The following is a 21,565-nucleotide window of genomic DNA, read 5'->3' as shown; positions in this document are numbered from 1 at the left end:
TGGGGCCTACATGGAAACTGAGGACAAAACTGGCTGGGCCCCAGTTAGACAGCCCAGGTGACGCCCATATGGGCCCCACATGACTGTGCTGGCTGGGATGTTAGGCACCTTAGAAGAAAAAGACAAGTTTCGTTGGAGAGATTTAGTAAAACCATTAGCTCATGCGTACAATTGCACGAAACATGAGGTCACTGGGTTCACTCCCTACGAATTGATGTTTGGGCGTCAACCCAGGTTACCCGTCGACCTTGCTTTTGGGTTGCCATATCAAGATGGTCCGCGACAGTCTCATTCAGAGTATGTCAATCATCTAAAAAACAATCTGAAAGAAAGTTATTTGCTTGCGTCACGTGGCATGTCAAAAAGTGCAGAAAGAAACAAAGCTAGGTTTGACAAATCTGTAACTCATTGTTCTTTGAAGATTGGCGATCGAGTGTTGGTGAGGAACGTTAGGCTGCACGGGAAGCATAAGTTAGCAGACAAGTGGGAGTCTGAAGTGTATGTTGTGGTAAGTCAGGCAGCTGAATTGCCAGTTTATACTGTTCGTCCAGAGAGAAAGGACGGTCCTCTGCGTACTCTCCACAGAGATCTGTTACTCCCGTGTGGGTTTTTACCGTCTCCAGAAGTTGAACCACCCACTCTAAACGAATCCACCTCGAGACCTCGAACACGACAGAACCCTAAGGTTCCATTAATTGATGACCCTTCTCTCTCTGATTCTGAAGAAGGAAATTTGCATTGCGAGTACAGTCATTCTCCAAATATAGAGACAAATATATAGTGCGTTTCTCTACAGTTCATGATATCCGTACAGACAGGGAGACAGTGAACGCTGATTCTGCTAATAACTCAGCCAAACAAACTTTCCCAACCGGCGAAACTTTGCAGTGCGACCAGAATCATAATTTACTTATTGAAGCCTTACCGGCCGATACTCCTGTCGAATACTTACCTGTTGATACACCTGGTGAACACTTACCTGTTAATGTTCCTGGCAGAGCCGGCTCTCCCTATAAGCGAACTAAGCGGCTGCTTAGGGCCCCGCCGCCACTAGGGGGCCCCCTAACTACAGATTGCACTCGCCAGCGTCGCTGCAGTTTATCACGCAAGACGCGCGTCATTCGCACCGCGCGAAAAGCACCTTCCGCGCCGCGGGACCTCCAAACGCACGTCAACGCGCCTTTCCATTGACTTAACATTGAAATCAAATCACTCGCGCCAGACACTCTATTTGCGTTTGGTGTGAACGCAGCATAACGTTAGCTGTCCGTCGATTATGCTGAATCAACATTGCTTGCGCTATGGTCCAGCCGTCGGCCCCAGCTCTGGGCTACAGACCGCGTAGAGACAGACCCACCTCCTATGAATGTCCTATTTTCTTTTTATCAGTTAACGTTACATGACCTACACTAGTTCTGGGAAAGAAAAAAACGAAAAATCTTTGTCTCAATAGACGCTTATTACAATAAAAATAGTTTAATTATTGAACATTCGAGAGAAAGAAAGTAAAAAGGAAGAGAAAGAGCAATCATTTGACAGTCAAAATCAAAATGAAGTTTAAAATAAAGCAGTTAAATACAAGCTTTTTCTTATGGTCTTAACTGAATAAGCAATTAAAGATTATTAATAAATATTAATCTATATACTATTATGAAATATTTTATATATTGTTAAGCTAAATCGCCCAGACCATTTAAACCTAAATAAAACACAGTGTCCTCTCTGAAACATTATTGAATGCTGATCGATACAAGACACCTAAAAGCAAAATGAATTTGTGGTAAATTTTAGTAAAGAACACTGTAAAAAAAAGCAGGTCCCCAATTGAAAATTTTCTAGTGAGCGATCACATCTAAATGTTTCAGTTGGCCAAATTGAATTAATGTGAATTGATGCAATTTAATTCAATTAAAATTCAAGAAATTAAATTTGGCCACCTGAAAATTTTAGATGTGATCGCTCACTAGAAAATTTTCAATTGGGCACCTGATTTTTTTTTTACAGTGAATGTATTACTGTATGTAATCATAAAAGGTAAAAAATATCTCACTCCATGCTGTGAAGGTTTCAAATATGAACAGTATGTAAGAGTTAATCAACCAATAATTAAATAATATAATTTAACATTGGATTTCTTTTAATTTACCCTTAACATTGTTTTCTGCTCACACTAATTGTAAAAAACAAAATGTCACTTTCTCAGGAGGAGCCATTCTTAAATATTTTGGTGGTCGTGGAAAAACATCTCAGGAGCCTGACACCTGAGATGACACAAGTAAATATTTCCCACTGCCTTTCTTTTGAATAGTTTTGTGCGCAACTTCAACATAGCTAATTTTCCTCTTGCCAATAAAAAATTTAGTTTTATAATCATAATTCACTATGTTGTCTAATTGTACTTTACTCTGCATACTGTATTTATTATTAATTAGATTGTAATCTCAACAGCTGGAGGAGGTGACTCTACTGCTGCTTCAGTAGAGCATAGCGAGCCGCATACCACTATGGCTAATGTTGTAAGTTAGCTATATATTGTTAATGCTAAATTATTAATATTTATTTTTTTACAACAAATTGACCTTATGTATGAAAGAAATTTGCAAATCTGTAATCTTTACTTTTACTGTTTCAGTGAGTGTACTTGAATAAGCAGTAAAATAATTGTAGGCAATTATGTTAAAAGATATACAGATGAAATGTGTTAGATTGTGTACAGTTGCTGGTTTGCGGTGCAATACTCCATTATTCACTGCAAGGCAGGGCCCCAAAATGATCCTGCTTAGGGCCCCCAGATTTACAGAGCCGGCCCTGGTTCCTGGTGCCCTTGAACAAAGTAACTTACCTGATAAGGGCCAAGTCAAAGCTGTAATGGGTAGTTCTGTTGATGAAGTTGAAGTAGCCAGTGTTGTTGAAAGTGCAGATGTTCCTGCACTGTAAAACCCAACAAGTTAAGCAAACTCATTTAATTTGAGGAAACTGATTACCTCAATTAAATTGAGTTTAACAAACTTAATTGAAGTAAAGAAAAACTGTAGTTATGAGTACTCTGAACTTATTTTAATTGAGTCCACTAAACCAAGGATATTTCTTAATATCCAATTAAACTTTACACTGCATTCAAATAATTTTTACAGCTAAAACTTCACTATAATGAGTAAAACAACAGAAATAACAAACTTTAAATTAACTCAGAGAGCTTGCTAGTTACTGCTAGCTCACAATAGCACACACAAAGTCAAACCCAATGAGTTAAGCAAACTCATTACATTTGAGGAAACTTATTACCTCAAATTATTTGAGTTTAAAAACCAACAGTTATGAGTACTATAAGCTCATTTCAGTTGAGTACAATAATAGACATTTTTTAAAATGATTCGTAATATATGTTGCAGTTGAGTAATTAAGTGATTAATTAAGTGATGATTGAGCATTAATTATGAACACCTGATGATAATGAGCAGAATCACAGAAGGAAAGAGAAACACAAGAACTACAATTTAAGCCACAGCTTTAGATGAAATAGCATTAGATAAAATAAGACATTAAATCTCAGCAGAGGAGGATTAAACAACTCCACAAACAGCACTACCAGCTTCACACATTACTAACCAGACTGACTTTATTTCTGTCATTTCTGTTTTAATGAAAATAATAGTGTAATTGATCATTCAATCATCATGTCACCATGATGGAAATGAGTCTTTTCTTTAGTTGGGCTCTTGACCCTTAAACATTTAACTTTAATATTTTTGCCTCTGGCTGCTTTAACTTTGTGTTTAGAAAGCACATTTATTATGGTAAGAAATGCCTAGATAAAATGTGATTAGGTGTTGAGGGCTATACAGTGATGTTGGTACAATCATCATGTGGTGGCCTAAGTCACTGATCTCACTCAGAATCTTATGCTCTGATTATAGCAGTATTGTGTTCTTAATATTTGTATTATTCATAATGGTGCCTACGTGATTCAACAGCACAAGAGCCAGCACTGTTGTGTTAATTGAATAATATGCAAAAATTTAAAATCATGCAGTGCTCTAAAGTTGTAATGCAGATTCAATCTATGGCATTACTTAGACACACAGATATCAAGAATCGGCGTATGAATCTCAACAATGGTGACAATCAATGAAAAGCTTCATGCTGCAGTGCATGCTGGATACCACCAATCAAAACTCCCTCATTGGTCCCAGCATGCATTGCAGCATGAATAAATTATGCATCTGAATTGTGAGTTTGATTCTTACTATTTGCTTTTACTTTTGTTTGTTTTGATGTTTTTGTAGCTTTTTTATGTTCAAAGTTGATCTGTTTATCTGAAGATTTTTTTTTGATTGTCACCATTGTTGAGATTCATACGCTGATTCTTGATGTCTGTGTGTGTCAGAGGACTGTTATATATAAAAACCTTCTGTGCATTAATTTTATTCATTTATATCCTGCATATTGTTCGATTTCCACAACCATCCCGGATCTTGTGCTGTAGAATCACATAGGTTCTTTTAAGAATATATATATAAAAAAAAAACCATTAAACCTTTATAACCAGAGCATAAGACTCTGAATGAGAAAAGTAATTTAGTCATAACATAACGTTAATGTCATCAGCAAAGAACAACCTACACCAGCTGATCACATTTTCTCTTGGTTTTTCTTACCATGACAAATGTGCTTCATAAACACAGTAAAAGCAGCCAGAGCAAGACATGTTTTGTCAAGGGTCAAGATCCAAACAAAGGCAAACACTGAACACCATTATGGTGAATTCAAACAAAACTAATATTTTCAATATATCAGAAATGACAGAAATAAAGTTAGTTTGGTTAGTAATGTGTGAAGCTGGTAATGCTGTTTGTGGAGTTGTTTAATCCTCCTCTGCTGAGATCTTCAGATATTTAATGTCTTCTTTTATCTTCAGTTGATTTCATCTAAAGCTGTGGCTGTAGTCAGTTGTAGTTCTTGTGTTTCTATTTCCTTCAGGGATTCTGCTCATTACCATCATCAGGTGTCACCACCAATTCGCAATTATCACTTATTTAATCACTTAACAATACAATTATTATCCAATTGTCATGCTGGGAACTAGAAATGTTCTATAACTCATTCATTTTGAGTTCTGTTTCAGTCATTGTGTCCACACAACATTCTGTAATGTTTGAGTGCAGTGAACTCATTTTTATTTAGTACATACAACTGTTAGGTTTTAGAGTGCACCTCTTATCGTTGATTAAATCGATTAGCTTGATGTGCTCCACACGTGTTTAATTAGGTTTAATTATCTGAGGGTGCTCCACTTGTGTTTAATTAGGTTTAATTATCTGAACATGCTTCTCCCGAAATTTGTTAATAAAACATCACTTCACGAAATTATGCGTATTTGGCGTGCTGTCCGGGGGAGGGCGCCGGGCTCTGAATTTTGGCCCGAACCCCCCAAAATGCAAAGAACAGAGGACAGCCACCAGACAACCCTCACATACGCAGATAATTGGTGGGCTGGCATTTTGATAAGCCTGGTTGCTTGACCAGGAAGGCTGTGTTGCCTCTGATGGGAGCAGCTCACGGCATCGGGCGGACAGGCCCTACTGGGCAGATGGACTGGGAGCAACCTTGATTTGGAACGATCGATCGGGAAGGCTCTTGCCATGTCTGAGGGGGGCCAGGCTCACTGCGACAGACGAGAAACAAGCCCTACCAGCCGATAAACGAGGAGCAGCCTTAAAGGGGTGGTTTCGTGTTTTTTTCTAGGCTTGGTTGTGTTTATGGTGCGCAGTATAACATGTCTTAATACTTCTTTTTTTTTTTAAACGCTGTATTTTTCTTATATTTTACCTTTATTCCACACCGCTGTCTCCACTGTCCTTATAACGGCTCGTTTGCTTCCTGCTTCTATGAAGCCCATCCCTCCGAAAAATGCAATGGTCTTAGATTGTTTAGATGGCCAAATGTAGTTTGTAGTTCTGCAACAGCTCTCTCTCTTTCATAATGACTGCGACGTGGCCTCGCCCAATTTGTTGCGTGTTCGCGGGGGCAATATTTATGTTAATAGCAATGGTTTATGATGTCACCAACCCGGGAAGAAGCTTGTTGTAGTACCAACCAGCCGTTTTTGTAGGCAATAAACTGCCATAACTTTAAAAGACAATATCTCCGTTTGCATTGAACTTTCAGCGCTGTAACTTTGCAGATACTGTTTATGCTCAAGCAGCAACATTACACACTAACTAAAGTTTAAAAAGTGAAATCGCATGCAACCACCCCTTTAAGTTAAAATTACCGATCGGGAAGGCTCTTGCAACATCTGAGGGGGGCCAGGCTCACTGCAACAGACGAGAAACAACCCTACCGGCTGATAAACGAGGAGCAGCCTTAAGTTAAAATTACCGATCGGGAAGGCTTTTGCAACATCTGAGGGGGGCCAGGCTCACTGCAGCAGACGAGAAACAACCCTACCAGCTGATAAATGAGGAGCATCCTCAAAAATGACCGATTGGGAAGGCTCTTGCGAACGTCTGAGGGGGGCTAGGCTCACTGCAACAGACAAGAAACAAGCCCTACCGGCCGATAAATGAGGAGCAGCCCTAATTTAGAACGACCGATCGGGAAGGCTCTTGCGATATCCAATGGGAGGCCAAGGCTCACTGTATCAGATGGAAAAAGCCCTACCGGTCGAAAGAAAGGGGAGCAAAATAATTTAAAGCGCCCAATCAGAGGGCCCCTACTGGCTGGTGAACGGGGGGTGCGTTGTTTGGAACGGCCGATCGGGAGGGCTCAGGCCGCATCTGACAGGAGATCAAGACTCGTGGCGTCAGACGGGTGAGCCCTACTGACCGATAGACAGGGCGGCGCAATTAAAAAGAAACGACTGACCGAGGGGTCCCACCCAGCCTCCACCAGGAGCAGTTTCTGGCGTCAGGTGAGTGGGTCCTATCGGCCAACGGCACGGTGAAGGAGAAGTGAAACACCCGGCCAGGAAGCTCTCGCCGACATCTGATGGGAGATCAAGACTCGCTGTATCAGATGGGTAAGCTTCGCTGGCAGACGGGTGGAAGGTAAAGCATGGATGTTCGTCCAGGAGAGCTCTTGCAGCATCCGAAAGGAGATCAAGACTTGCGGTATCGGGTAAGCCTCGCTGGACGGAGAAAAGAGAGGAGATAGGCATAGACCTGGAGAGCTCTGCGGTGTCCGAAAGGAGATCAATTCTCAAGGCATTGAAAAGGGAAGCCTCGCCAGATGAAAAAGAGGAAAAGATAGCCACTGTCCGGGAGAGCTCTTGCAGCATCCGACAGGAGATCAAGACTCACTGCATTGGATGGGTAAGCCTCGCTAGATGGTAAAGGAGAAAAGATGGGATAGTGTTTTTTTTTTTTTTTTTGCTCCTGCGGCAGCAGAGGGAACAGCCCTGCTGTGGCAGTGGAGAAATTAGCCAGAGAAACTCAGCTCCTACGGGAGCAGAAGGAACAGCACTGCTGTTCCAGTGGAGAAATTAGCCAGAGAAATTCAGCTCCCGCGGGAAAAGAGGGAAAAGCACTGCTGTGGCAGTGGAGAAAATTAGCCAGAGAACCCGAGCTCCTGCGGGAGCAGAGGGAACAGCCCTGCTGTGGCAGTGGAGAAAATTAGCCAGAGAAACTCAGCTCCTGCTGGAGCAGAGGGAACAGCACTGCTGTGGCAGTGGAGAAAATTAGCCAGAGAAACTCAGCTCCCGCGGGAGCAGAGGGAACAGCACTGCTGTGGCAGTGGAGAAAATTAGCCAGAGAAACTCAACTCCCGTGGGAGCAGAGGGAACAGCACTGCTGTGGCAGAGGAGAAATTAGCCAGAAAAACTCCGCTCCCGTGGGAGCAGAGGGAACAGCACTGCTGTGGCAGTGGAGAAATTAGCCAGAGAAACTCCGCTCCCGCGGGAGCAGAGGGAACAGCACTGCTGTGGCAGTGGAGAAAATTAGCCAGAGAAACTCAGCTCCCGTGGGAGCAGAGGGAACAGCACTGCTGTGGCAGTGGAGAAATTAGCCAGAGAAACTCAGCTCCTGCGGGAGCAGAGGGAACAGCACTGCTGTGGCAGTGGAGAAATTAGCCAGAGAAACTCAGCTCCCGCGGGAGCAGAGGGAACAGCACTGCTGTGGCAGTGGAGAAATTAGCCAGAGAAACTCAGCTCCTGCGGGAGCAGAGAGAACAGCACTGCTGTGGCAGTGGAGAAAAGGTTAGACGGAAAAATGCTTCTCGCACATTCGTATGAGGGAGATAAAATATGCTGTCTTACAACTATATACAACCAGGGCTTGAACATCATACCTGACACCTAGATGAACACTGTACAGTTCTACAAATCATCCCCTTGAAATTATAAGGTTCTATCTGACATTTTTGTCAAAATTTTGTTATTCACATATTCTTATTCTGTGACAACTTCTTTACATTAAGTGATGTTGTTTTTTAAGTTTTTAAGTTTTTTGGAACTTTTTATTTAGAAAATAAAAAGGTTCTTTCTACACAGTCAAATGGAATGCAAAAAACTTTAAAGCTCAATGTCTCCAAACCAGTCAGAATGCAGATAGAACCTTATAATTCCAAGGTGGCGAAATACTATTGAAGTTAGAGACGTGTATATGTAATTTTAGAGACGGTCCCTAAATTTGCGAATATAATGTCCAAGGTCAAGCCAGCTTTTACTCCAGTCACATCAGGTGGCTATGGTTCTGTTGTGATAATCGTTTGAAAACCATTTTTGCTGTTGAAATAGAACAAAACCAGTCAATCGCTCAACTCCTAGCTAAACTCCTACATACATCACACGCACATCTCTGCTTTGTTGTTTATAATGAGAGTGCAGTTTTAAGTGAGAACAAAACTCTGGCGTTTCAGCGATGACTGATCTGATCGTCTCTGATTATGACATGCATTTAAAAGTTCAACAGAATTGCGTGTGATTGGTTATAATGTGCATCGCGATTATAACAGATGCCTTTTGAGAAGACCCGCAAAAGTGGCTAGTTGGAGTGACTGTTTTACACACCAGGCCCTGTGTAACATGTAGAATTAGATACTGCTCCTTTAAGGTGGAACACACTCTTACTCACTCGCTGATGAATGGTCAGTCCGTAGATGGAGCGCGAGCTGTGAACTGACATCGCATGTATACGTTCTATATTTCTGTTGCTCTTTGCCTGTGGGATCGACGCTGATAATAAACCCCATGTGAAATGTCAGATACGTGAGTTTTTGCTTACACTTGGCTACAACCATTCAGGCCAGCTATCCGGCCTCTCTGTGTGAAGCGTTACACTTGTGTACAACATACAATATAAATCACAGTAAAGAAAACATTGTCATTGTTCATAAGAATTCACTTGGCATAATTGTGCACTATTCATTGATTGTAAACTGCTCTGAACTGAAGCATTGTTGTGCATTCTGAAGCATAGTTGTGCAAGCCCGTAGAGCGCTCAGAATCTGAAACGTGAAGCTCACATTTATTTAATGAGATTGCCTTTGAATTTGCAATATCGTAATATGTTTTTCTATCCCCAGAATATAAGATGGCTTAAAATAATCATTAATACGCATTGTATACAATGCCTATATGTGAATTATATCAAATATTAGTTTTTTTTGCTCCAAAGCCATTAGGGTTTATAACAGATTCTTGACTCTTGATTCCATGATAAGGTTAGGTTTAGGAAATTACATTTAAATTTTCACTTGATTATTTGCATGTTGAGTGTGTTTAAACAGTGTTGGTCAATTTGACCCATAATGGATGTAATACTTTTTTTTTTTTTTTTTTAGCATAATAGGAGGGTTAAGAAAGTTTGAAAGTTCATTTTAGGATATTGAACACTTTTATTTTTGTATTGCCCTTTTTCTATTTCTTTTTGGACTGACTTTAAAATAGACATGACAAAAAATTTGAACTTAGAACTTCATGACATTTTACTTTGTTTTCAAAACCCATATTTTTCTGAAAAACAAAAATATATTATTAATTATTTAGGAAAAATTCTACATTCATAAGACAAGAATAACTCAAAAGAAGCCCTCTAATATTACCTTTTATGAAGCTGATTTTTACAATATACTTTGAAACCCTTTCAAACATGAGGTCGCAAAACAAAAAGCTTACAAAAACAGAAACCTGAAAGCTTTTCAATTTCATGTGACTGCCTTAATATTATAAAGTATTTTCTATCTCAGAATTCTTATTTTTATTATTTATTTTATATACATTGTTACATTTGTTGTTATTCTTTGTTCTACATATTCGGAACTGTACCACAATGCTTTATTATTTTTATTTTTCTCTCATTGTACTTTTTGTATTGTACTTGTCTATAAATGTACTAATTTAAATAAAAATAAAACCAAACCAAACAGAGAAGTACCTCCACCGGCCGAGAGGGGCAGTATACCTAAAAAAGACGGAAGACAAACCGGAAAAACATATGAAACAGATTTACCAACAGCGGCCGGCAACTCATCACACGGTTTTAGTATTTTTGAAGAGAGGAGATCAGAAAATATCCTCGACTACGAGCGTTTAAGTAAGTACATGTTTCCTTTTTGTGTAACACAATATTATGTTCATTTTTGATGTATATACCGGTAGGTTGTTTTAATTTGTTTGTGCCGACACGCACGCTGCTAGTCTAGAGCACAATACACAGTGCTAACACGTGCTGTTTCGCCTTTTTTACACACTGAGTTCAAGCATGTTCTACATGTTAAAATGTATCTAGCTACTGTAGGTAAATTAGCCAAAGCTTTACATCTAGAAAGACTTAAGTTTAACTTTTGGTGTTTTCTAACAAAACAGAATGATGTATATAGGTTATTTAAATTTTGTTAGTCCGAACAAGCATGCTGCTAGGTCAGTTTTAGCAAGTGTTAGCTAACATGTGCTGTGTTGCTACTGTTCTTCTAGCATTTAAGGTGATTTATGAGTTATTTCTCTGAACTGCTGTACTTTTTATGTTTGAGGACAATGCAGTTTACTTGAATCACTACACTGAATGAATACATTTTACTGTTCCACATTTGGCTGACCAGTTCCCCCCCCCCCCACAGCATAGCTACTGTATATTCTGTATATAACGTTAACAATGCGGTTTTGTTCACATTTTCTTGCAGATACCTTGACCAGAGCACAATCGGTTATCTTCATCCAAGAGACCTACTGTTGGACAATCGTTTCGGCTTTCAAGGTAAATAAATTGTTAGTCACAATGTCTAGTTACTGGGCTATAAGGAGAAGAATATTGAAAGGAGTTGAGATGGACAAACAGGAAATTGCAGCTGTTGGAAACTTAAACAGTATGGAAAATTGTGCCTTTAGTTGTTGTTTTATTTATATATATATTTTTTTTTTATGTAGATTTCCAGAATGAGAACCAAGCCCTGAGGGAAAGCAATGCACGAGCAGGTGAGAACATGCACTCTTTCTTAAATTTTACTTCTTTGACTGTGATGTAGGTCCAAAATTACCAAATGCCTTTCATTTTGTAGCTTCGGATGGCAGCGGCTCACTTCAAGAGCAGGTGAAGCAAGTGAAACAATGTTGATGACGTTTGCTCGTACTGGGCAATCAGGTACAACTTGCAAACAACACCTGTGGTTGTTGGTTTAATTCCCACTGGGGCCACCTGTACATGTAGTAGACCTAGTTGTAAATGTCATAGTTTAGTAGTTGAGGGACCAGGACTGACTGCTTTATTCTTTTATTCGGTGAACCCCTGTAGGTGCAGATCAGACACTAATGCTGCGACGTCTTGGAGAGTTTGGCGATGTTGTGCGTAGCATGGACAACAAAATGGACACTATGCGGCAACATTTCAGTGCCAATGTGTCTTTTGGAGAGTTCTCCCTGCCAGGGGGTCTGTTACTCCCCCTCGACAACCCATTTGGCGTTGCTTGACAACAGTTTGAGGCAGGATAAAGAGCTCCAGTAAGTGTGCTGATTTTGTTTATAATGCTGTAGGGTAATCTAAAAAGTAAAATTTAAGATTGTACACTGCATATTCTACAGTCTGAATCCACAGCCTGTCACATCTTTATATTTATGTATGAGAAGCTTCAGAGATATGTAATTTGTAACACTTTTTTGTATTTTCAGCTTCGGTTTTTGGCAATCAAATGTGGGAGGGACCTAAAAACAACCGTGTGGCGAATGCTTCAGAGTATCTTCTCTAATCACCTTTCCATTAATACAACCTGGACTGGTGTAGGGGATAAAGCATGTTTTAGAGACATGTTCCTGAAGACCATTGTTCAAAGTAATATATATATAAAAATATATAAATTTGTTATATATTTAAGTAGATGTGTGTGGCCTTATGCCATTCAAATGGAATGACAGATCTGTATTTTCTACAGGAGCCATCCGGAAGAACCCGGCAACCCAGGATGCCACTGATGAGGCGGTCCAGGTTAACGTTATGCGTTACCTGAAAGGAACATCTGATCGTGAAGGCGGAAAAAGACGCCGCACAGCTGAGAGGGACCCACAGCCGACCTCTTACACCTAGGCTGACTACTGGCACCTGGAACCCATTCTTTATCCTGCAGTCAGTAACATCAAGACCCCTAAAGAAGCCAGAAGTTTCAGGCTACACTTACCCAATCCACACTGTTCACTGTGGAAATTACTTTTTTTTTTATTCCCTGTGACCCTGCCTTGAAGGCAGCTCCTTGGATGGATATGGGATGGCGAGGTTGTTTGTCCTTTATATAGGCGCACAAGAAATCACTGAAGATAAGCCAATTTGCGCTGCCTCATTCTGGAGGTCGGGGAAAACCAGAGAACCCATAGTCAGGCTTGTTATAATGGTCTGTTCTACTACTGTTCTATTCTTCTCCAGAGCTTTACTCTAAATTATTACCATTTATCCTATTGTTAGAAATGGCTTGTTAAATGTGATGTTATACCTCGATTTATTTGGTGTCCTGCACATTCTTTGGTACCAAATATCCTCATTATTTGATATAATGTTTAATGGTAATTCTTTTCATCCCAGAGCTGACCTCTGTTATTAACAGATATTGTAAGTGATATAATTTGCTTGTAAGGCTGTTTTTTTTTTTTTAAACCAAAATTTAATTGGAAACATGCAGGTTCTTTAGTAAAAATGTTTTTTTGTTGTTGTTATTTATAGGCCTATTTAAGCTTATGTATTGTCTGTTATTTGTATTTAATTTATATTATCTTGTATCATTGACAGTTACTGTACTGTGAAATGTGGAATAAAAATGCCAAATGGGAATTTATCTGGTTTGTTCAATTATTATCCATCATAAACTGCATGTTACAAATATATGAATAATAAATAAATAAATATATATTATTTATTACACAATAAGCGGAGGCAGATCGCTCGAAAAAAGCGTTTGCCTCCGCCGGGCCGCCTTCTGGTATAAAGGCGGCGGAACGGCGGTTTGCCTGCGGGCCGGCGGCGGAACGAAGGCGGTAGGAAGCCGGCTGCCGCTTTTAAAAAGCGGCTGCCGCCGGCGGTGCGCCGTCAAACGTGTTTGCGATTACGCAATTCTGACGCTTCTACAGCCGCCGGATCACCGCCGGTGGTCCGCCGACTCATTGCTATCTGGGTGGTCCTTAGGGTACAATTAAACCATTGGCAGGCAAGTTCGGTCCTAGTGAGTCACTGTCCTGCAGAGTGAAAGATATCTATAGAAGCTCTTATTGAGAATTAACAGAGGTTTAGATGTTGGTTTTATTGAAAATATTTGGTCACCATTGTGGTGATGAGTGTTTTCTTTAGTTGGGCAGCTTGACTCTAAGATCTTTATGTGAGTTTGTGGTTTTTGTTACAGTGTTAAAAAAAACACACAAAATCTGTTCAAATCAAAAGAAATCATAAACAAAAATTGTCATGAAGAAAAATGGTTGACTAAACTCATCACTGACTAAAAAATATAAATAAATAATATTCATCAACAATGCTTGCTTGCCACAGATTAGAGGTGGGCAGATCGATACTAATATCGATAATATCGATACCAACGTTGGTATCGGTATTGATCGATACCAACGTGAAAATATCGATACTTAAGTTTCAGTTTCTCTCGTTTTGCGACCTGGCCGTGTTTGACAAAATGCTGCTGCTGTCACAGAGCAGAGCAAGCTCTCAAGAGTGCTGCTCGTGCTCGACGCTGCTCTCCTCCCCCTCTCCTGTGTTGTACCGTCACGTGACTCACCACTAGCGCTACCACCAGCAGTCAGGCGCGCGCGCCGCTCAGCCGCGCATTTCTAACAGCAGTCAGTCAGAGGCGGAGAATGGCAGCAGAGAGAAAGAGGAGCGTTGTATGTAAAACTTTGTGACTTTGTTTATTTAAGAAAAAAATTCTGAAAAGAAGTGCACTAAAGAGGAGAAACATTTTTTGTTAACATGCTACTTGAAAAGAGATTTCGTTTTTACATTTTTTATATTTGTGAAGTAATCATTTTGTAACTTTGTTTATTTAAAGAAAACAGAAGTAACCAAAAGTTGTTTCTGAACAAAAGCTTTTGTAGTACTGATTAATAACCCAAAATGCAAATCACAAAAACAAATTAAAAGTCATGAAAATTCATTTAGATTTAGGTTGAAGACGCATCCACCTTAATTATTAAAAAGTATCGATATTGGTATCGGTATCGGCGATACTGGCCCTGTATTTACTTGGTATCGGATCGATACCAAATCAAGCGGTATCGCACACCTCTACCACAGATCAGGCATTCTGAACAATCCCTTTTCTCTTGGGAAAAAAAGTTTAAACGCACACAGATATCAAGAATCAGCATATGAATCTCAACAATGGTGACATACTTAATGCTGAAATGCATGCTGGGAGCCATGAGTTTTATACCTTAAAAGGTACAATTTTGTACTCTTTTTTTTGACAATGTAGTACACGGAGGGTCAGAACTGTTGTAGTTTACCCTGTTGCAAGTAAAGAGTCAACGATCGAGCGCTGCTTTCGCAGTTGACTCTGTCGTCATTGTTCCAAAAACACCACGTTATTAACATGCGTTTAGAGACATTTTTGATTCGATTAGATTTGTTAGAAGACAGAATCGCAATCGTGAATTGTGGCAAACACAATTACATTTCGGGAAAAGCATAAATTCTTTTACCGTGAGTGCTGATGGAAGTGACCGAAAGGGGGTTTTAAAATAGCTTAGAAATTTGTAAGGAAAAGATTTTAGCATGTAGAATTGCTTTGACAGCATGTGCGTGGACGGTTGGGGCGACCAGCCAGAAAAGCCGTCCGTGCTAAAATAAAAACGGTCAACGAAAGAAGGTAAATCTGCTGTATACATACACACCTCTTATCGTTGATTAAATCGATTAGCTTGATGTGCTCCACACGTGTTTAATTAGGTTTAATTATCTGAACGGGCTTCTCCCGAAATTTGTTAATAAAACATCTTAGTTTAAGATTATTTGGCTTGCAGTCTACTGATGAGGGGCTTGATGATGCGGCTTCAACTCGAGCTCTGATATACCCCCACAAAAGTGCAGAATAAATCTGAGACAGCAAGTTGGCTTTAGCATGATAAATGCTCAAGGATTTAAAGTATACAGGATACACAAATGCGTAAGCATGATAGCCCCCAAAAGAATTGAAAAATAGAAGTGGCGTGAAATAGAGGTTTAGAGATGTCGAGTGGCTCTGGTGATTTTCCAATGGGACGCGAGGAAGCTGTGTTTATCGACCTGGAGTCGAGTGAATGAACACTGCTGCGACAGTGATGTTTAACATGCCCACTTCAGGAGCTGGGCTGGAACGCTTCTCCCTACTACATCCACCATGTAGAGCTATGAGCGGGTTTTCTGCTGCGGGTTTTCGGCAGTATTATTGTTTAAAGAACTCTGCTCGGAGCTGCTTTTTGAAAGTGTGTGCCTGCATTTATTGCTGCTGTTGTGAACAACTCGGGGCACTGCAGCGGCAGTGACATTCTAAATTTGCTCCTGCGGGAGTATCTTGGGACCAGAGGTTTGAGTACGTGGCTGGAGTACGCCCCACCGCAACGTCCGTGACATGAAGGCCAGTGAAGTCAAAGTACACAGACATTTACATTACATTTTACATTTAGTCATTTAGCAGACGCTTTTATCCAAAGCGACTTACAAATGAGGGCAATAGAAGCAGCTAGAGCAGTCCAAGGGCAACAATATCAACAATATGCAAGTGCTGTAACAAGTCTCAGTTAATCTAGCACAGAACAGACATTTTTTATAATTTATTTTTATTTTTTATTAAATAAATTAGACAGACAGACAATGAATAGAATGATAAGTACTATTCTCGATCGGTCAGGTGTTGCTGGAAAAGATGTGTCTTTAGACGTTTTTTGAAAATAGCTACAGACTCGGCCGCACAAATTGAGATAGGCAGGTCATTCCACCAGGTGGGAATGGTCCAGGAAAAGGTCTGTGACAGCGATTTCATGCCTCTCTGGTATGGCACCACAAGGCGTCGTTCACTGGCAGAACGCAAGTTCCTGGAGGGTGTGTAAGTCTGAACGAGCGAGTTTAGGTATATTGGTGCAGAGCCAGTGGATGTTTTGAAGGTGAGCACCAGTGCCTTGAATTTAATGCGAGCGGCTATTGGTAGCCAGTGCAGACTGATGAGGAGAGGCGTGATGTGTGCTCTTTTCGGCTCACTAAAGACCAACCTCGCCGCTGCATTCTGGATCAGTTGCAAGGGTTTGATAGTGCATGCCGGAAGGCCCGCTAGAAGAGCATTGCAGTAGTCCAGTCTGGAGAGAACAAGAGCTTGTACCAGTAGTTCTGTGGCATGATCTGATAGGAAGGGTCTAATCTTCCTAATGTTGAATAGTGCAAATCTGCAGGACCGGGTTGTTGCAGTAATGTGATCAGTGAATTTTAGCTGATCATCAATCACAACCCCAAGGTTCCTGGCTGTCCTGGACGGAGTTATGGTTGATGATCCTAGCTGAATGGAGAGATTGTGTTGCAGTGCTGGTTTGGCTGAGACCACAAGCAGTTCTGTCTTTGCAAGGTTGAGTTGCAGGTGATGTTCCTTCATCCAGGCTGAAATGTTTGTTAGGCAGGCAGCGATACGAACACCAACCGATGGATCGTAAGGTTGAAATGAGAAGTAGAGTTGAGTGTCGTCGGCATAGCAGTGATAGGAAAAGCCATGTTTCTGAATGTCCGATCCCAATGATGATAGATGGAGAAGAGAAGTGGTTCAAGCACTGAGCCCTGGGGAACGCCTGTGGCTAGATGATGTGACTTAGACACTTCACCACTCAATGACACCCTGAAGGACCTACCTGAGAGGTAAGACTTGAACCACTGGAGAGCGGTTCCTGAGATGCCCATCTTCATGAGAGTTGACAGGAGGATCTGGTGATTAACTGTGTCAAAAGCAGCAGACAAATCCAGTAAGATAAGTTCTGTGCATTTGGAGGCTGCTCTTGCCTGTCTCAGTGCCTCCGTAACTGAGAGCAAGGCAGTCTCAGTTGAGTGGCCTCTTTTGAAACCGGATTGGTTGATGTCCAGGAGATTGTTCTGTTCACGAAACGTCGAGAGCTGATTAAACACAGCCCGCTCAAGTGTCTTTGCAATGAAAGGTAGAAGGGATACCGGTCTGTAGTTTTCTAAAAGTGCTGGGTTCAGAGAGGGTTTCTTAAGCAGTGGGGTTACCCGAGCCAGCTTAAATGCTGTGGGGAAAGTCCCGGTGTGAAGAGAGGTGTTGACAATGTGAATGAGTGCAGGAGTAACAGAAGAAGAAATGGTGAGTGGGGATAGGATCAAGCGGACATTTAGTGGGATGATTGGAAAGGATGAGTTTGGAGACATCTGCTTCGGAGAGCAGAGAGAAGGAGGGGAGCATGTGTGTGATGGTCGTTGAGATGTGTGAGTCAGTTTGTGGTGTGGAGAATTGGCTGCTGATGGAAGAGGTTTTGTTTGTGAAAAATGATGCAAAGTCATCAGCTGTAAGAGTTGACGAAGGAGGGGGGGGGACAAAGGAGCGAAGAGAATGTTTTGAAAAGTGCACGAGAGTTGGAGCAGTTGTTGATTTTGTTGTGGTAGTATGTAGTTTTAGCAGTGGAGACATTAGTAGAGAAAGAAGCGAGAAGAGACTGATACAGGGTTAGGTCAGTAGCGTTTTTAGTTTTGCGCCACTTCCTCTCTGCCGCCCGGAGTCCAGAGCGATGTTCACGGAGAACATCGGACAGCCAGGGGGCAGAGGGGGTGGTGCGGGCTGGCCTGGATGTAAGGGGACAGAGGTTGTCTAAGCAAGATGTTAGAGTAGAGCAAAGAGTGTCAGTAGCACTGTTAGTGTCTAGTGCTGAGAACTGAGCAGGTGGAGGGAGTGAGGATGAAACCATAGTGGATAGACGGGAGGGAGAGAGCGAGCGTAGATTACGCCGAAAGGTGATCTGCGGAGGAGTGCGTGTTGTGTCCGGAGTCAGTATGAGGTTAAGAGTGATGAGAAAGTGATCTGAGGTGTGCAGTGGAGTAACTAAAGTGTTGTCTGTGGAGCAGTAGCGTGTGTAGATCAGGTCCAGATGGTTACCTGATTTGTGAGTAGCTGTAGTAGATACTCGCTTAAGGTCAAATGAGGTCAGAAGAGTGGTGAAGTCAGCAGCCTGGGGTTTATCAAGGTGGATGTTGAAGTCACCAAGCAGTACCAGAGGAGAGCCATCCTCAGGGAAGTGAGAGAGTAAAATATCCAAATCATCCAAGAAGTTACCCAGTTGACCTGGAGGGCGATAAATAACTACAACATGGATTTTAGCCAGGTGAGTGATAGTGATTGAGTGTGATTCAAATGAGCAGTTGCCAGATAGGGAAGGAATGGGCTCAAATTTCCAATCATTTGAGATGAGCAAACCAGTACCTCCACCCCTCCCAATTGGGCGTGGGGTGTGTGAAAAAGTGAAATTATTTGAGAGAGCAGCAGGAGTGGCAGTGTCTTCTGGTTTGATCCAGGTTTCAGTTAGAGCCATGAGACTGAGACATGAATGAGCGGAAATAGATGGAATAAAATCTGCTTTGTTTACAGCAGACTGGCAATTCCACAGACCAATTGGAATGGACATTAATGTAGCAGAGGAAATAGGTACACTTCGCAGATTATTAGGATTACGGTGCCTAGAATGTGAGCGTGATTTACGGGTGTATGTGGTAATAGTAGCAATTTGGAAGCACATAGTGAATAGGGGTCAGAGAAACAAAAAGATGAAAACAATGAAAACACAAAAGTGGACAAAGTAGAAGGAAAGCTATTAAGTGCCTTGTCGTGTCCTTGCTCGAGTGGAGTCGCGCAGAGTAGAGTCGAATGGTCTTTACACTCTTCGGTCTTCACACGAGGAGGCTGAACGCTCCCGCTGACGCTTCCACACCAGCGTTAACGAGCGTATTAAATAGATGCTAATCACTACATTCAGAACAGGTGAGGACGCTTTTGTAATTCGCCCAAACAATCAAGGTAACAGCCTGTCAATGGCTCAGCTCAAAAGCGAAACTATCACTCACTAGTGCGAATATCCAGCAATAATATTTCAGTGCGGATGGCAAAAACAGCACTGCTTATAATTCAAATACAATTATCTTAACCAGTAAAATTATAAATCCAAAAATAACTACAGAATCGAAATGTATCCACTTGATAGCGTGTAATACGCTGAGCAAATCCAGCAAACTGAGTAATTAGAAAAAACACTTACACACGGCTTCAATGCGTTCCTTCACTCTCTGCGCGGTTCTCCTAGCAACTAACTGACCGACCTGAGCTTAGATATGTTCTGTCCACCTTTGTAATTCGCCCAAACAATCAAGGTAACAGCCTGTCAATGGCTCAGCTCAAAAGCGAAACTATCACTCACTAGTGCGAATATCCAGCAATAATATTTCAGTGCGGACGGCAAAAACAGCACTGCTTATAATTCAAATACAATTATCTTAACCAGTAAAATTATAAATCCAAAAATAACTACAGAATCGAAATGTATCCACTTGATAGCGTGTAATACGCTGAGCAAATCCAGCAAACTGAGTAATTAGAAAAAACACTGACACACGGCTTCAATGCGTTCCTTCACTCTCTGCGCCTTCAGCTGCCTTCAGCTGTCAACAGATGGGGAAGGAGGTCCTCGCCCTAACAGGAAAACGGACCACTGATATCCAGAGTGAAACTCCCTACCACAGAAAGGAGCAGCATATGACATTTAGATAAACGCAGAGCTACCAACTTTCTGATAGAGGGGTTTAGCTCACATAAGGACATGAGGGCCCGCTGCGTCCGAGGGACTTACGATCCTTGGTACCTCCGGTCCACTTGTTCGGATAGGAGGGCCCACATTGCAATCCGAATGGGAGCGCCTCCTTGGTCAAGAACATAAAGGATCACACAGCGATTCAGAAAGGGAGAGCCCCCACGGCGCCCGAACGAAAGCTCACACTGCAATTCGACTGGGAGAGCTCCAGCTGCGTTTCGAAGGAGAGAGCCCTGATATGCATAAACAGGATAATCACTCTGCAATTCAAACGGGAGAGCCCACACTGCAAGTCGAACGGGAGAGCCTGCACAGTATCTGGACAGGGGAGCCCACACTGCGATTCGAATGGAAGAGCCCACTCCAAAAGAGGTAGCTCACACATCCGAAAAGGGAGAGCTCTCACTGCATCCAGATGAAAACAAGCCCTGCGGGGCTTGGCAAGCGGGAAGATGCAAAATATAGTAGGGAGAAGCGGTCCAGACTTAGCAAGATACTAGTGTTTGGTGTGTTTGTTAAATGTGATGTATCCGATCGAACGTATGCTGTGTCGAAGGCATGAGACCGCAATGAACCTGAGAGACTGAGCTCTGATGGAGAGGTAGTCATTTAATTCCTAACAGGAACATAACAGGAAGCAATCTGTCATGAAGAGGTAAATGATCGCAAGAGTGGCTGAAATACTAAGTTTGGGCATTGCTTAGAGTAGCATTAGCTAGAATAGCAAGGAAAAGTGACCAAAAAGTTCTGGAAGGTGATGTTGTGCCTCCTTTGCTGAGCGAAGACTTCTGGTGGGGATGTAGACTCGTAGGAGTGAGTCGAAGTATGCATGTGCTGAGCTTGTGATGGATCGGTAAAGAAGAGTCAACGCCTTGAACTTGATGCGAGCAGCGAGTGGAAGCCAGTGCAGAGAGATGAAGAGAGGTGTGACATGGGCCCTTTGGGCTTGTTGAAAACAAGACTTGCCGCTGTGTTCTGAATCATTTGAAGCATTTTGATCGCACGCCATGGAAGTCCAGCCAGAAGTGCATTGCAGTAGTCAAGCCTAGAGATGACCAGGGCCTGGACAAGAAGCTGCGTTGCATGCCCTGTTAGAAATGGTCTGATCTTTCTATTGTTGTGCAGCGCAAACCTGCATGACCTAGGCGTCTTTGGAATGTGGTATTTGAAGGACAGCTGGTCATCAAAGGTTACTCCGAGAATTCTGACTGACCTTGAAGGGGTAGTCAGATATGAACCTAGCTGGTTGGTGAAATCATGCTGTAGAGTCAGATTGGCAGAAGGCGAGAAGCTCAGTCTTTGCCAGGTTGAACTGTACGTGATGTT

General features: G+C 41.8%; 2 long non-coding RNA genes across 2 annotated transcripts; both read left to right on the top strand.

Annotated features, from left to right (window-relative positions):
- The first annotated feature begins 10,486 nt into the window (after nucleotides 1-10,486).
- Nucleotides 10,487-11,578, top strand: LOC307139782. The gene is made up of 4 exons (XR_013818165.1): nucleotides 10,487-10,532; nucleotides 11,119-11,192; nucleotides 11,363-11,410; nucleotides 11,494-11,578. It is a non-coding gene; the product is annotated as an uncharacterized lncRNA (long non-coding RNA).
- Nucleotides 11,579-11,736: 158 nt separating this feature from the next.
- On the top strand, nucleotides 11,737-12,461 carry LOC307139788. Its single transcript, XR_013818168.1, has 3 exons — nucleotides 11,737-11,932; nucleotides 12,101-12,260; nucleotides 12,361-12,461. It is a non-coding gene; the product is annotated as an uncharacterized lncRNA (long non-coding RNA).
- Nucleotides 12,462-21,565: the final 9,104 nt, after the last annotated feature.

This window comes from Gobio gobio, assembly GCF_949357685.1.
Source record: "Gobio gobio genome assembly, chromosome: 2".
NCBI classification, from domain to species: Eukaryota; Metazoa; Chordata; class Actinopteri; order Cypriniformes; family Gobionidae; genus Gobio; species Gobio gobio.
This window is presented reverse-complemented; position numbering and strand designations above follow the sequence as displayed.